Source organism: Protopterus annectens, chromosome 14.part0, assembly GCF_019279795.1.
Source record: "Protopterus annectens isolate FY-2018-M chromosome 14.part0, PAN1.0, whole genome shotgun sequence".
NCBI lineage: Eukaryota > Metazoa > Chordata > Ceratodontiformes > Protopteridae > Protopterus > Protopterus annectens.
In genome coordinates this window covers 753,725,142-753,737,545 of record NC_056748.1, presented here as the reverse complement: position 1 = coordinate 753,737,545, position 12,404 = coordinate 753,725,142, and the positions used below count along the sequence as shown (strand labels likewise).

General features: G+C 38.2%; 1 protein-coding gene across 1 annotated transcript in view; it reads right to left on the bottom strand.

The window, feature by feature from the left end:
- Positions 1 to 12,404, bottom strand: part of SFXN3 (sideroflexin 3) — a 600,282-nt gene that overhangs the window by 239,812 nt on the left and 348,066 nt on the right. The window lies entirely within an intron of this gene.

Genomic DNA, 12,404 nt, shown 5'->3' with positions numbered 1-12,404 from the left:
CTCTCCTTTGATAATCACATCGCCACAGCACTCAGGAAATCCTTCTACATGACACACCTCATCACAAAAGGGTTCTCATCCAGGAAAAAAGAGGTCATTGTTCCCCTCTACTCGACACTCATTAAACCCATTATAGAGTACAACACCCCTTTTGGAATGTACCTCACAAGACATCTGAAGCAGCTGGAAAGGTCACAGAAGTACCTCACAAAGAGGATTACTGGCCTCACAGATGCCCTACACTGACCATCTCAAAAAACTCCAGCTTTACTCCATAGCATATTGCCTACTCCGAGGTGATCTCTGCCTAACATATAAAGCTATGTCAAACTCAGAGCTATTGGACTTGTTACACCTAAAGAAATCCCAATCCCTCAGAGCTACATGCTCTAGGGACCTAAACCTTGTCACCACAATAAACAGGACATGCTGGAGGGAAAGATTCCTGTCCCAGAGACTTCCCATACTCTGGAACAAGCTACCCATCTATGTGAAGCAAAGCTCCTCATTAGCACTCTTCAAGAAAAATCTTGATGAATGGAAGGAAATAAGAAATACACCCTGGGGATCACTTCTGTGGCTTTGCTTGACAAGGGCAAAGGAAAATAACTTTCTTGGGTGGCATAAGCCAGGGAACCTTGTTGGTTAGGCTTACTAAGGCCCTTGGGCCGATAGCCTAGTAGCTACCTATGAACCTATTTTGTATGCTATGAATTTTTGCAAAATGGTATTTATCTTGGGATGGGTAGGATGGATGATGAATGGATGGAATCTCACTTGTCTAAAGTAGGTAATGCCCAATACTGTAAACTTTCGCTGTGTGACCTGGATTCATGTTCTGACCATAAGGGAGACTGTTCTTTCAGTATACTTCTTAAAGACCATCATCATTGACTTGTGGTCAAGAAGTGAGTCAAGACCTCTGTTGAATTTTCTGCCAAAAATATCCCAACTCTGAATGAAAGCTATCCCCCCAGTCCACATCCTCTAGGCTCTAAGATATGCTTCATTAATTGCCCCTACTGCTATATACCCTATAAACATGCATAACACTAGCTTCTATGTACTCAACTTGTAGAAGAAAAAATAGAGAACACAGTCTAGCAGAAGCTTGATTTTGTCTTGTGCATTTTGTCCAACACTGAATTATGAAAGTAAGAATCCATAAACCACACTGTGATATCCTGCCAGAAACCATTTGGATCTAGTCTGTAGCAGCACCACTTTTTAATTTCTACAAGTGGAATCTCACTTGTCTAAAGTAGGTAATGCCCAATACTGTAAACTTTCGCTGTGTGACCTGGATTCATGTTCTGACCATAAGGGAGACTGTTCTTTCAGTATACTTCTTAAAGACCATCATCATTGACTTGTGGTCAAGAAGTGAGTCAAGACCTCTGTTGAATTTTCTGCCAAAAATATCCCAACTCTGAATGAAAGCTATCCCCCCAGTCCACATCCTCTAGGCTCTAAGATATGCTTCATTAATTGCCCCTACTGCTATATACCCTATAAACATGCATAACACTAGCTTCTCTGTACTCAACTTGTAGAAGAAAAAATAGAGAACACAGTCTAGCAGAAGCTTGATTTTGTCTTGTGCATTTTGTCCAACACTGAATTATGAAAGTAAGAATCCATAAACCACACTGTGATATCCTGCCAGAAACCATTTGGATCTAGTCTGTAGCAGCACCACTTTTTAATTTCTCCAAGTCTTTTGGGTTTCTAGTACCATGATGGGAATGGAGTTCATTTTTAATTCAAAGTATGATTACATTTCTTGAAATTGGTATTGTTTCAATCTTTGATGTTAGCCAAAAGAGGTCTTGGCAGCACGCACAATGTTCCCAGAATTGGCTCCTTCAGCAATTCGTGCAGAGATACATATAGTGCTAGCACAACTAAATACGTCTGTAAATTCTTTTTTATAATGTAATATATATATAATATTTATATTATATATAAATTTGGCTTTCATAGACTTTATTTGTCCTCTGAGCTGTTTTTCTTTTTTAGTTTGATGAGAGTGCTTTTATCCCACTGAGTGATATACCTCCTAATTTTTGCCATGATTTTCTTCCTCCTGTTATACAAGCCTATTGATTTTGTGATTCCACGAGGGTGGCTTGTTTTTTGAGTTAGTTCTGTACTACTTCTTGGTGGATACAGCTGCCTCTATGCAGCTATTAACATGCTGGTACAGGGTTTCTGTGAACAGTTCTGCATAGGTAGCAGTGTTCTCGGGGTTTATGGGGGCTTGGAATTTTGCCAGGTTCTCACTTAATAGCAGGAGGTTAGCCATAGAATAGTTCCTGAATATTCCAGGTTGAGCTGGGTGTCCAGGTTTTATTTTTACTTCAAAGGAGACCATTTTGTGGTCTGACCTTACCAAGGAAGGCATTACAGTAGGGGGTGTGCAGCATTCACCCATATTATTGAGGACCAAATCCAGTATGTTTGCACCCCTAGTTGGTGTATTGACTATCTGATCCAGGGAGCTTGTGTTTACAAAATCCAGAAATCTCTGTGCATGTATGTTTTTTTGTTGTATGGGATTCCCAGTTAATAGAGGGGTAATTAAAGCCACCCATGAATATGGTATTAGGTTGGATGGTTAGTGTTTCTAATAAGTATAAATAGATGGTATGGGTTTCCTTTGTCATGGAAGGGGAACTATAGCCTGCAAGGAAGTGGTATTGGATTCTGCTTACAGTGATTTGAAAATGGAACAGCTCAAATGCATTGCCCTGTTTGACCAGCCTTGAAGTATATTTATTTTTGATGTAAACAGAGACACCTCCACCTTTAGTCCCTGCCTGTGAACTAGCTGGCTTAAATGTGTGGAAGGCATTATAACCTTGCACTGTTGGTGTGCTCTCCGCAGCTTAAAACCATGTCTTAGTGACCACACAGTTGTCAGCATTCTCTACTGTAAAGAGAGCTTCTAGGGAGTGGAGTTTTTTGTTTAGACTCCTAGCACTGAGCAGTAATACCTTTAGATTTTCTTGGTTTTGATTTGCTATGTCAGAAGTACTTTCTGTTTGGCATTGCCTAAAAAAGGCACTATGGGGGAAGACAATGTTTTAGCTAACATTCGAAAGCCTAGGTGGAAGAGGTGCAGACCATCCCTGGCAATGCATCATGGTCTGTTGACCATCTCCTTCCATGCTGACAAATAGTGTTAGCAGTTATGCATAGCTGTGAGAAGCTTCATCAGAATATTCATGGAAAAGGTGCTCACCTTTAAGTGACCATAAGTCATTGAATAGTATTTTCAAGAAGTCTCAACACAAGGGACCAGTAGCACTGTAAAGAATGTCTTGTTTGCAGAGTATGGCTTAAGAGATTCATTAAAATATTTCTACTTAATGAATGAGAATGAAGATGTGATGGGAGATACACTGTAAGCTAACAAGGAATACTACAAGTTTCCATGATGGAAAAGAAGTTTACATAGCTTTAGATGTATAATGAGGAAGAATAAAAAACTGAGAAAAGTCATATAAGTTGACCTGAAAGTTGGCTAAAGGAGAAAGACAATGCCATTCAAAAATTGTTCAGCATTATTTTTTACTTAAAGGCAAGATGAGCAGTGTAGAACTTTTCTTGTGTATAGGAAATGAGCTGATAGGTACACATCAGGTGAGAAAAGGAATGCTGGAAAGAGTACATGAGTAATGTTTGGGAAAGGGTAAGTGTAAAGATCAGGTGATGTATTATTTTGGCTAGGAATATCAATACAGAGAGAAAACAATCGTGCACAACTTTACCTTGTATAAACCTTTAACGCAATGCAACCCAACAATACCAGTGATACCCATCTCACTTCCATGAAGACATTGTGCTAAAGTAAATCTTTTCCATTATCAAGATAATATTTTTTATCTGAATATTATTCTGCTTCCTGCATCAGTGAATGTGATAATATTATGCATCAAGGTGTTAGCAATGCATTGAAAGCTACATTTACATGGAACTCCTGATGTTGTTGTCTCAGTGTTTAGAAGAGTGCAAGTGCAGATCTTAAGATTTATTTCAGATTTGAGTAATAAGTCTCGGAATGAAACCCAAGAGCCAAAGTTTATATAGCATATGTTACTGATTCTTTACAGGATTAGCACCTTTTACACAGTACTTCTGTGGATATAGGTAATCGGATTGCCTTCTTTGCTGTTCTGTTGCACAGTCTGCATTTAATGCATATACTCTCATGTCCATCTCATAAGATATTACGTGTCACAGGACCTAGGATTCAGTATACTCTGTCCATATAACACCTGAGCTTAAGATGTTATCTTAAGTTAAGAGCAACAAACAGTTTACAGAGGAAACGTAGACATGTGCTTTTCAAGGCTGTGTAAAACCTCTAACTATCTGCCTAAGGAGGAATGCCACCATGGTAGCAAAGGATATATGGGAAAGAGAATAAATGAGATAATACAACGCTTAAAAATTGGAAGTTCTATTTTATGGATATGGCTAGCAAGATACAAGCAGTGAAAATGTTTTTAGTGCCTTTAGTTTTATATACAGGTCAGGCAGATTTTTATCAACCAGAGAAGTTGTAGACAGCAATTAATAATGAGTTGAATAATTTTATCCAGGGGGAGAAGAGGGCAAGAGTCAGTTGGGATAAGTTGATCATTACAATAGAACAATGTGGTTTGGGATCATCTGTTTTGAGGGGATATTTCAGAAATGGACTGTTAAGGCTCCTATACATTCAACATGGGAAGGGATGATGATGAAACAGGAGGGAAGCTCAAGAAACAAGGACAGACTGGGATTTTGGATGCAGATCATTAAGGAGAATAACAATAACCATACATAATATTTTACTCATAAAGTAGCAGAAAGTATATTAAGAATTAAGCCAAAATGGGAATGGAGAAATTAGATTCTGCTAACAGGGATTACTGCAATTAGGGGTACAGAGAGTAGGCAAGAGAGGCTAGAATTTACTGGAGAAAACTGGCAAAGTAACCAAGGTAGTGGGAGGAAATAATTAGAGAGGGAAAGGTAATAGAATACTTTCCCTATCAATGATTGATATCAGAGTATAGGCAAAGAGAAAGAAAAAGGGGTATCATAAGCAAAAGACCAGCATTGGTAGAATTTTTAGTAGAATCTAGAATAGAAGCTGCTGTTAAAAGAATGAATAATTAGAATAGCATATAAAATATTGCATGATAACTATAGGAACCAATCAGAGGAGGTTAGAAAGGATTGGGATGCATATCTTTCAACCTCTTAGTGGAAGAAATCTGGATAAAGCCTAAAACAATTGGGGGATAAAAGTTCAAAAATAGTGACATATTTAAAATATTGCTATTAGAAACTTAGAAAGTTGCTAAAAATAACATGATTTGTGTTATCGTGCATTCTCTCATGGATATGAAGTCTGAAACTCAAATGTATGTCATTATTTGGTGTCTTCACTCTTCAGTGATTTGCAAGCAAAACACCAATTATATAAGGAACAGACCAGAAATGTGAGACAAAATTCTGGAATTCTGCAAAAATCTAGGCAATTGAGAAGTATGTTGGGATGAGAGGTGGAATAAGCGATTCACAAGGAAACAATGGGAGGATATATGTATGGCTCCAAAATATGCAACAAAGTCTAGAAGACTTAGGATCTTTGCTTGGAGGTGTTTGCATAGGTATTTCTATACCCCAAGCAGACGCCAAAGAATTTCTTGGCAGGTAAATTGCAAATGTTGGAGGTGTGATGGGGAAGACAGAGGTAATTGGGAACATATTATTGGGAATGTAATGAGTTTTCAGACTTCAAAAATTCCCTGCAGACTCCTTTGTCAGAAGTACTGGATGATCAAATTGGTGTAAATAAGGAAATGGTGTTTTTGAGCTGTGGTACATAATCTGAATTGTTTAGTAAGTCCTTGCAGAGTTGAATTGTAGAGGTTGGCAAAAAATTAATTACTAGAAAATGGAAATCAAAGTCTAAACTAAATGTACTTGAAGTAGTAAATATAGTAATAAAGATAAAAGAACTGGAAGTGGGATCTCTAGAAATGGGTAGAAGCAAATTGCATAGAAGAAATAGGAATTGTGGGAACAATACATGCAAAATAATGTTTTGGAGAAGGAATGAGGTTTAAGGGAAGTCAGAAATTGAATGCGCTATATAATGTTTGATTGACACTGACTGTATAGTTTACAAGTAATGTATAATCTTTGCAACTGAAAATATGTCAATATGGTTTGTTTTCATTTATATAAATGTATGATTGTCTGTGTCATAGGTGATAAGTGAATAAAGATGTTTCTTGTTTTAAAAAAAGAGAAACTGTGGATCTTGCTGATGTCATTTGATCTTCTGCACTGCAGATATAAAGATCACATCGGCCATGGTGTTGTCTGCTTTGTCTTCTTTTTGGAGACTTAATTCTACTACATCAGGTGGATGCCATGTAAACTTCAACATGTTTTTAGAAATAGTACTGGGTAGTTAAGGCATGGCCTTTGCAGTAAGCTCAGTCATCCCAATTAACTTCCTACTGACCTAACAAAAACCTGTAAAACTCCAGGAAAACAGTTTTAAAGTAAAAAACACGATAAAACAAGACTGAGAAGAAGAAAGCAATGTAAACCTACAAACTATAAGCCAAAAATCAGAAATTCCTGTAAAACACTATCTTCCAGTATGTCCCTGAAGGAAATATTCACTTTTTTATGCCCTAAATAAAAAAATCTAGTTCCCATTTCTGCCAATAATTCAAAAGTAGATAAACCCTTTGGCCTTCCAAAAGAAGAACACTTTTTTTCAGCTCTAGCATTAGATATTTTAAAACTCAAACAAAACTTAATTAAAATTCATACTGCAATACAAGAATAAAAAGCAGAAAATGAAGTAAGCCTACCAACTCAAACCATTAAAAAAACAGACATACTCGCACAGCAGTGTTTTCAAACAGATCTCTTTCATCTGTTTCCTAAACTTAACTTAAGCAAACACTAAGTTCCTGGCTCCTACACATTTCATAACTAGGTACTCACTGAAATTTTATTACATTAAGAAAGCATTGCACATATAGATTGTTTCCCCTGCATTTTGTCAAACACACTTTGGAAAACAAATGCAAGGGGTAATAGCAATTGTCAAACATTCATATAGTCGAATGTTGGACATCACAAAGGTATGTTTCGCTGAGACAGGTAAGTGACATTTGGAAGGGGCTGAGACTGTCAGTGTGTGTGTTTTCATGTTAGGGTTTGGTAAGCCAATAGATATTACGTGTTTGTGTTCACGTGTGTATTTTAGTGTTAGGGTCAGGGTTAGGTAAGGGGATAGATGTTATGTGTTGGCATATGATGGTGTATATTTTAGTGTCAGAGTTAGGTAAGAGAATGGATGCCATTTGTTTGTGTATGTATGTGTGTATGTTAGAGTTAGGCTCAGGGTTAGGTAAAGGGATCAATGTAGTTTTGTGTGTGTCACTGTCATGGTAAGATTTGTTTTGGTTCCTATCACTAAATTGAAGAGGCTGGACAACGAACGGCTTAAACATCGGAAATGCTGTTCATCAATGGGTTTTTTGTGAGAATGTAGTACAGTGCAGATCAGAAAATTTGCCCTTTCCTCACTGTAGTGTGATCTTGGAGCTGGTATATATAATTAGCAGGGGATGTGGGAAGCACAGCCCCCCACAAGAGTGACTTTGAGGTACAGCATTTTTGTTGTTTTAGCCATTCGCTCTCTGGTCTTTTGGATCTCTTGATATATACCCGATTTTTTGAGGTAAGGTGCAAGGTTAGTGCTGAGGTTTGGGGCAGGGTTAGAGTTTACATGTATCATTAAAGTGGTGCAGGGGTACACCTTACTTTAAAAGAAATTCACGGAACACTACTACTATTCAGACAAATTTGAGGCTAAGCATAAAACTCCAGAACAATACTTCTTACAGGGCCAAGCCCCCATGCATCCCTCAACATTGGAAGTCTGCAACCCTCCACACCCCTTATTCCTTTAAATATATAAATAGAGGGATTCCCTTTGAAATACTGAAGTACACAAATATCGAACTACTAAATGTTGATCCTGCAAGACTGAAATCCAAGAGAACAAAAAACTCCAGCCAAGTTTCACTCCCTGCTTCATCTTAGTAATGAATGCTACACTTAACCGACCGTGCACCTAATCCTAACATGCAGCTTACCTTAGAAAAACCTTTCTCATAGCACTACCACTACCACTACACCAGACAGCTTAGACACTCATGCATGCACACACATGCATACACAGGCACACAGATACATACATCTCCTTACCTAACCTTTACCCTAACCAGAAAACACCACTCAAATGCATTCCCTCACTAAATATATCCCCTTACCTCATCCTTATCCTATCCCTAAATCACACAGAAAATTGCATACAGACTCCCTGCCCAAACGTTCACCTTTATCTGCTAAACAGGACTCACTCAATTGAGATTTTACATAAAACACTTTTTCAAATAATAATTAGGGCAGCTCACTAGCATTGCACAAATGTGCTTTAGCCAACTCAGCTCCAACTATAACACACATACACATACATACATATGTGGTATGTGGATGCATTATGTTTAATTGAATGCTTAGTGCTTCAAATGGACTGAGCTGTGGCACTACCAAAAGAAGTGCCAGTATTTAGTTGATTGAGCTTGAACTACTGTGGGCTGGGGACTTTGATCTTTCCCTGGTGATGTGCAGCCTTGGAGCTGGAATATTATGTAAGCAGCAGTGGTTGTGGGGGAGTGCAGGGAGAACTTGCCCCCTTTAAAAAGTTTTATTTTCAGTGGATTGGGTTTCAAGCATTGTTTTACTCCAGAGCATGCTAAATGATCAAAACATAATTTTGCAGGTAGCAAACCTCCCTGCACTCCTCACCCCCCCCCCCCCCACTAATTATATATACTATCTCCAAGATTGCACAGTCTCCAGGGAAAGGAGATATTCTGACACCTGGGGATTGTCAATCTCCTACATGTGTTGGCCACCTGTTTATGTTGACTAAATGGCGTTGACCAAACAGACGTCGGCATAGTGATTATTCAATCACTATACACCCACACATATGTATATGGGTTACAGATAGCTGGTCCAAAGTTCCAACTGTTGACTGGAAAAATAAAAAAAAAGCCAATACGGCATCGAATATCCATTCAAATGTACCTTTCCCCACTGCAGTGTGATCTTGGTCTTATTATAAATAATTAGCACAGAGTTTGGGGTGCAGGGGAGGCTTAGCCCCTTAAAAAAGAAAGTTTTACTTTTTTGCCTTAGATTTTGATAGGTTGCCAAAAGTTTTGTTCGATTAGTTGCCTTTCAATATAGTGAATTTTCTGTATGTGGATATACATCCATATATCTATCTATAGTAAAATTCAGTTCAGTCCATTCCAGCAGGTTACTCCAAAAAATCAGTTTATTTGTGAGTAGTCTTGTCCTTACACTTCCTGAGGACATCATCAGACTAATAATCTTACTAAAATACAAACAAGTATAAGGTGTGTTAAAAATTCCATTATCACAGCACATCGATCACTACTCATTCTCGATCATAAACATTCAACTTCCTATAATTTAATGCAGTAAATAAATGTATCTCTAAAACTGCATTTATTAACACTCTCCATAACATAAAACACAGATTTCTTAAAATCTGTATACAGTATAGAATGCTTGTATAATGCATTTAACTTTCTTTTCTTCTTATGGCAATTACATGACAGTGAACACTTTCCTGAACTTTCCTCTCTGTTTTACCATTATTGCAGTTTTACAGGAAACATGCCTCATTACACTGTGTGCATTTGCATTGGATTCAGTTATCCTGGAGTGTGAACCTTCTGAATTAGGAGTGGATGTTAAGTTACTGCTGCACAGCAGGCCGCATTTTTGGCATTTTGAGATGGCAGCTGACATCCCCACTTGATTTAAATGAATTTATTAACATCAGTGGTTAGCATTCTTGCCTCACAGCAAGAGGTTCTCCGGTTCAATCCTCAGCTGGGGTGCCTTCTGTGCAAAGTCTGCATGTCCTCCCTGTGGTCATGTGGGTTTCCTCCGGGTGCTCCGGTTTCCTCCCACATCCCAAAGACATGCTGTAGGTGGATTGGACACTCTAAATTGGCCCTAGGCATGATTGCATGTGTGTGCCTTCTGTTAAAGGTTGGGTGCCGGGCTGGCAACTCAACACCATAAAACCCCACTGCCAATCATAAGCGGACAAGTGATCTGCTGTGGCAAACCCTAACCGGGAAAAGCCAAAAGAAGAAGAAGAAGCCCGAAAGGAAGAAAAGAGTAAAGTAATTATATTTTGCATTCCAGACAAGTAAATGTTCTGTAGTTTATTGCTTATCACATTGGTGTAATAAGCATAAGGAATTGAAAGTTCCTGTTATTACATTTATGTGACTTCTAAAGATATATTTATTACAGTATGACATTATATGTGGGGTGCTTGTGAGCTAAAATAGGGGATGATTGGTGTAAAACAATTATGTGACGTAACCAACTTTATTTAGAATTGTTTATATTTTAATACTTTCATTCAGTTGAAAATTTCTTTGGGAATGTAAGTACTAAAGTAGCAACTAATAAACATTTCTGGAGCAACTGATGGAGCAAGCTGGTTGAGGTTCAGATAGTGGTTTTGTAGTGTAGTCTGCATGACACTGAAGTGCATTTTATCAATGTATGCAGACTGACTATTTGTATCTCATTTTGTTTGTGAAGGTTAAGAGAATTTGTCTCATTCAATTAAATGCTTATAATTAGAGTGTTCCTGAGGCAGGCTTTAGCAGTTGCAGTGCAGGTAGGTTGGTCAGGCTGAGGCTGTTTGTAAGTGTGGGAAAAGAGGCAATTAGTGGCTCCTTGAGGTTCTAGTGCAAGATTTTAAGTAAGGGGTTGTGGAGAGTGGGGTGGGGGTTACTCTGCAGAAAATAACAGCTGTACCACATATGAATAAGTGTGGGGAAAATCCCAGAAACAAACACACAATGTGTAACCATAACATCAGTAAGCTTTATAATAAAAGAAAAAAAAATTGACTAAAACAAAGAAGAGAACTTTCCAGAATGCTATTGCGCTTGTTACTGAAATAAACAATTCTGAAGCTAAATAAAATCCACCAAAGCCAAGTTTGAGGCTCAAATAGCTACCCAAGCCAAAGACAATTGCAAGGCATTTTTAGTTATGCATGTAATCTTAAACGCACAATGCAGCAATGAGTTGAGCTGATTGTGAATGATGTTACCTACACTGAGGCTAAACATATAATAAACCTAGTCTTTTAATAAATTTAGATCTAACCTCACCCCTCTCTGCTCTCCAACACTCCCTCAAGATATACCTGGAACTGTCCTAAAAGTGCTATCAAAAGCTAGAAAATACTGCATCCATGGATCGTGACAATATCCCTCGATGCATCTTAAATAGCATGAAGCACAATTTAGCCACACCCCTAACAACACTATTCAATCTCTGTCTGCATACAAGTTTTGCACCAAGTAAATGGAGAACAGCTACAGTCATTCTCCTGCATGAGGGATGACCCTTCCACAGACCAGGACGATTACAGAACCATAAGTCCGATTAGCCTCATATGGAAACCCATGGAAAGATTTATCATGGAACTAATCAATCAGGAAACAGGAAACCTTCAAACACTGGGCACATCTCATTTTGGATTCATCAAGGGCTTACTCAGCCTGGTAAAAAACCTAAATAAACTGGGAAAAGCACTTATGTCATCTGCTGGATTGTCATATGGCTCATAGACAGGCTGCAGGTAATCCAGATAAGGGAAGTTACCTTTCACAGAGTCCAGTCACCAGTGGAGTTTCCTAGGATTCTGTGCTGGGACCTTTCCTGTATGGGAGGGGCTACTTTTTTCTACTGTTTGGCTACACTCTTGGGGTAAAATCCAATACCAAAAGGCTCTGGCCGACTAAGGTTGCAGATGACTTCAAGCTAGGAGAGTCACTGAATCCCCAGATAAATAACTGTCACCAAAATCATGGACTGAAATTAAATGCAAAAATCCTTAGGGAAGTTATATATCCCTGGGAACAACCACATTGACAATATGCTCCTAGGAGTTGACCCAGTTATTTGGAATTTGGGAACTTATGGGGATAGTGGCCTAACTTTCAAACAGCATGTGTCCATTATTGTAAGAAAGTCCTTCTGTATTGCACAGCTTATTTATTTATTTATTTTCCATTTGTTTACCAGGTTAATCCGACTGGACACAAGGTGACCATTTTCAGCAGAGGCCCAGGGAGAAAAGCTCCAAATACATCGTAAAAAATAATAAAAATAAAACAAACATTATATAAACATAGCTATTATGTACAAAGAACACAGAAGATATAAAAGAAGCAAAAAAT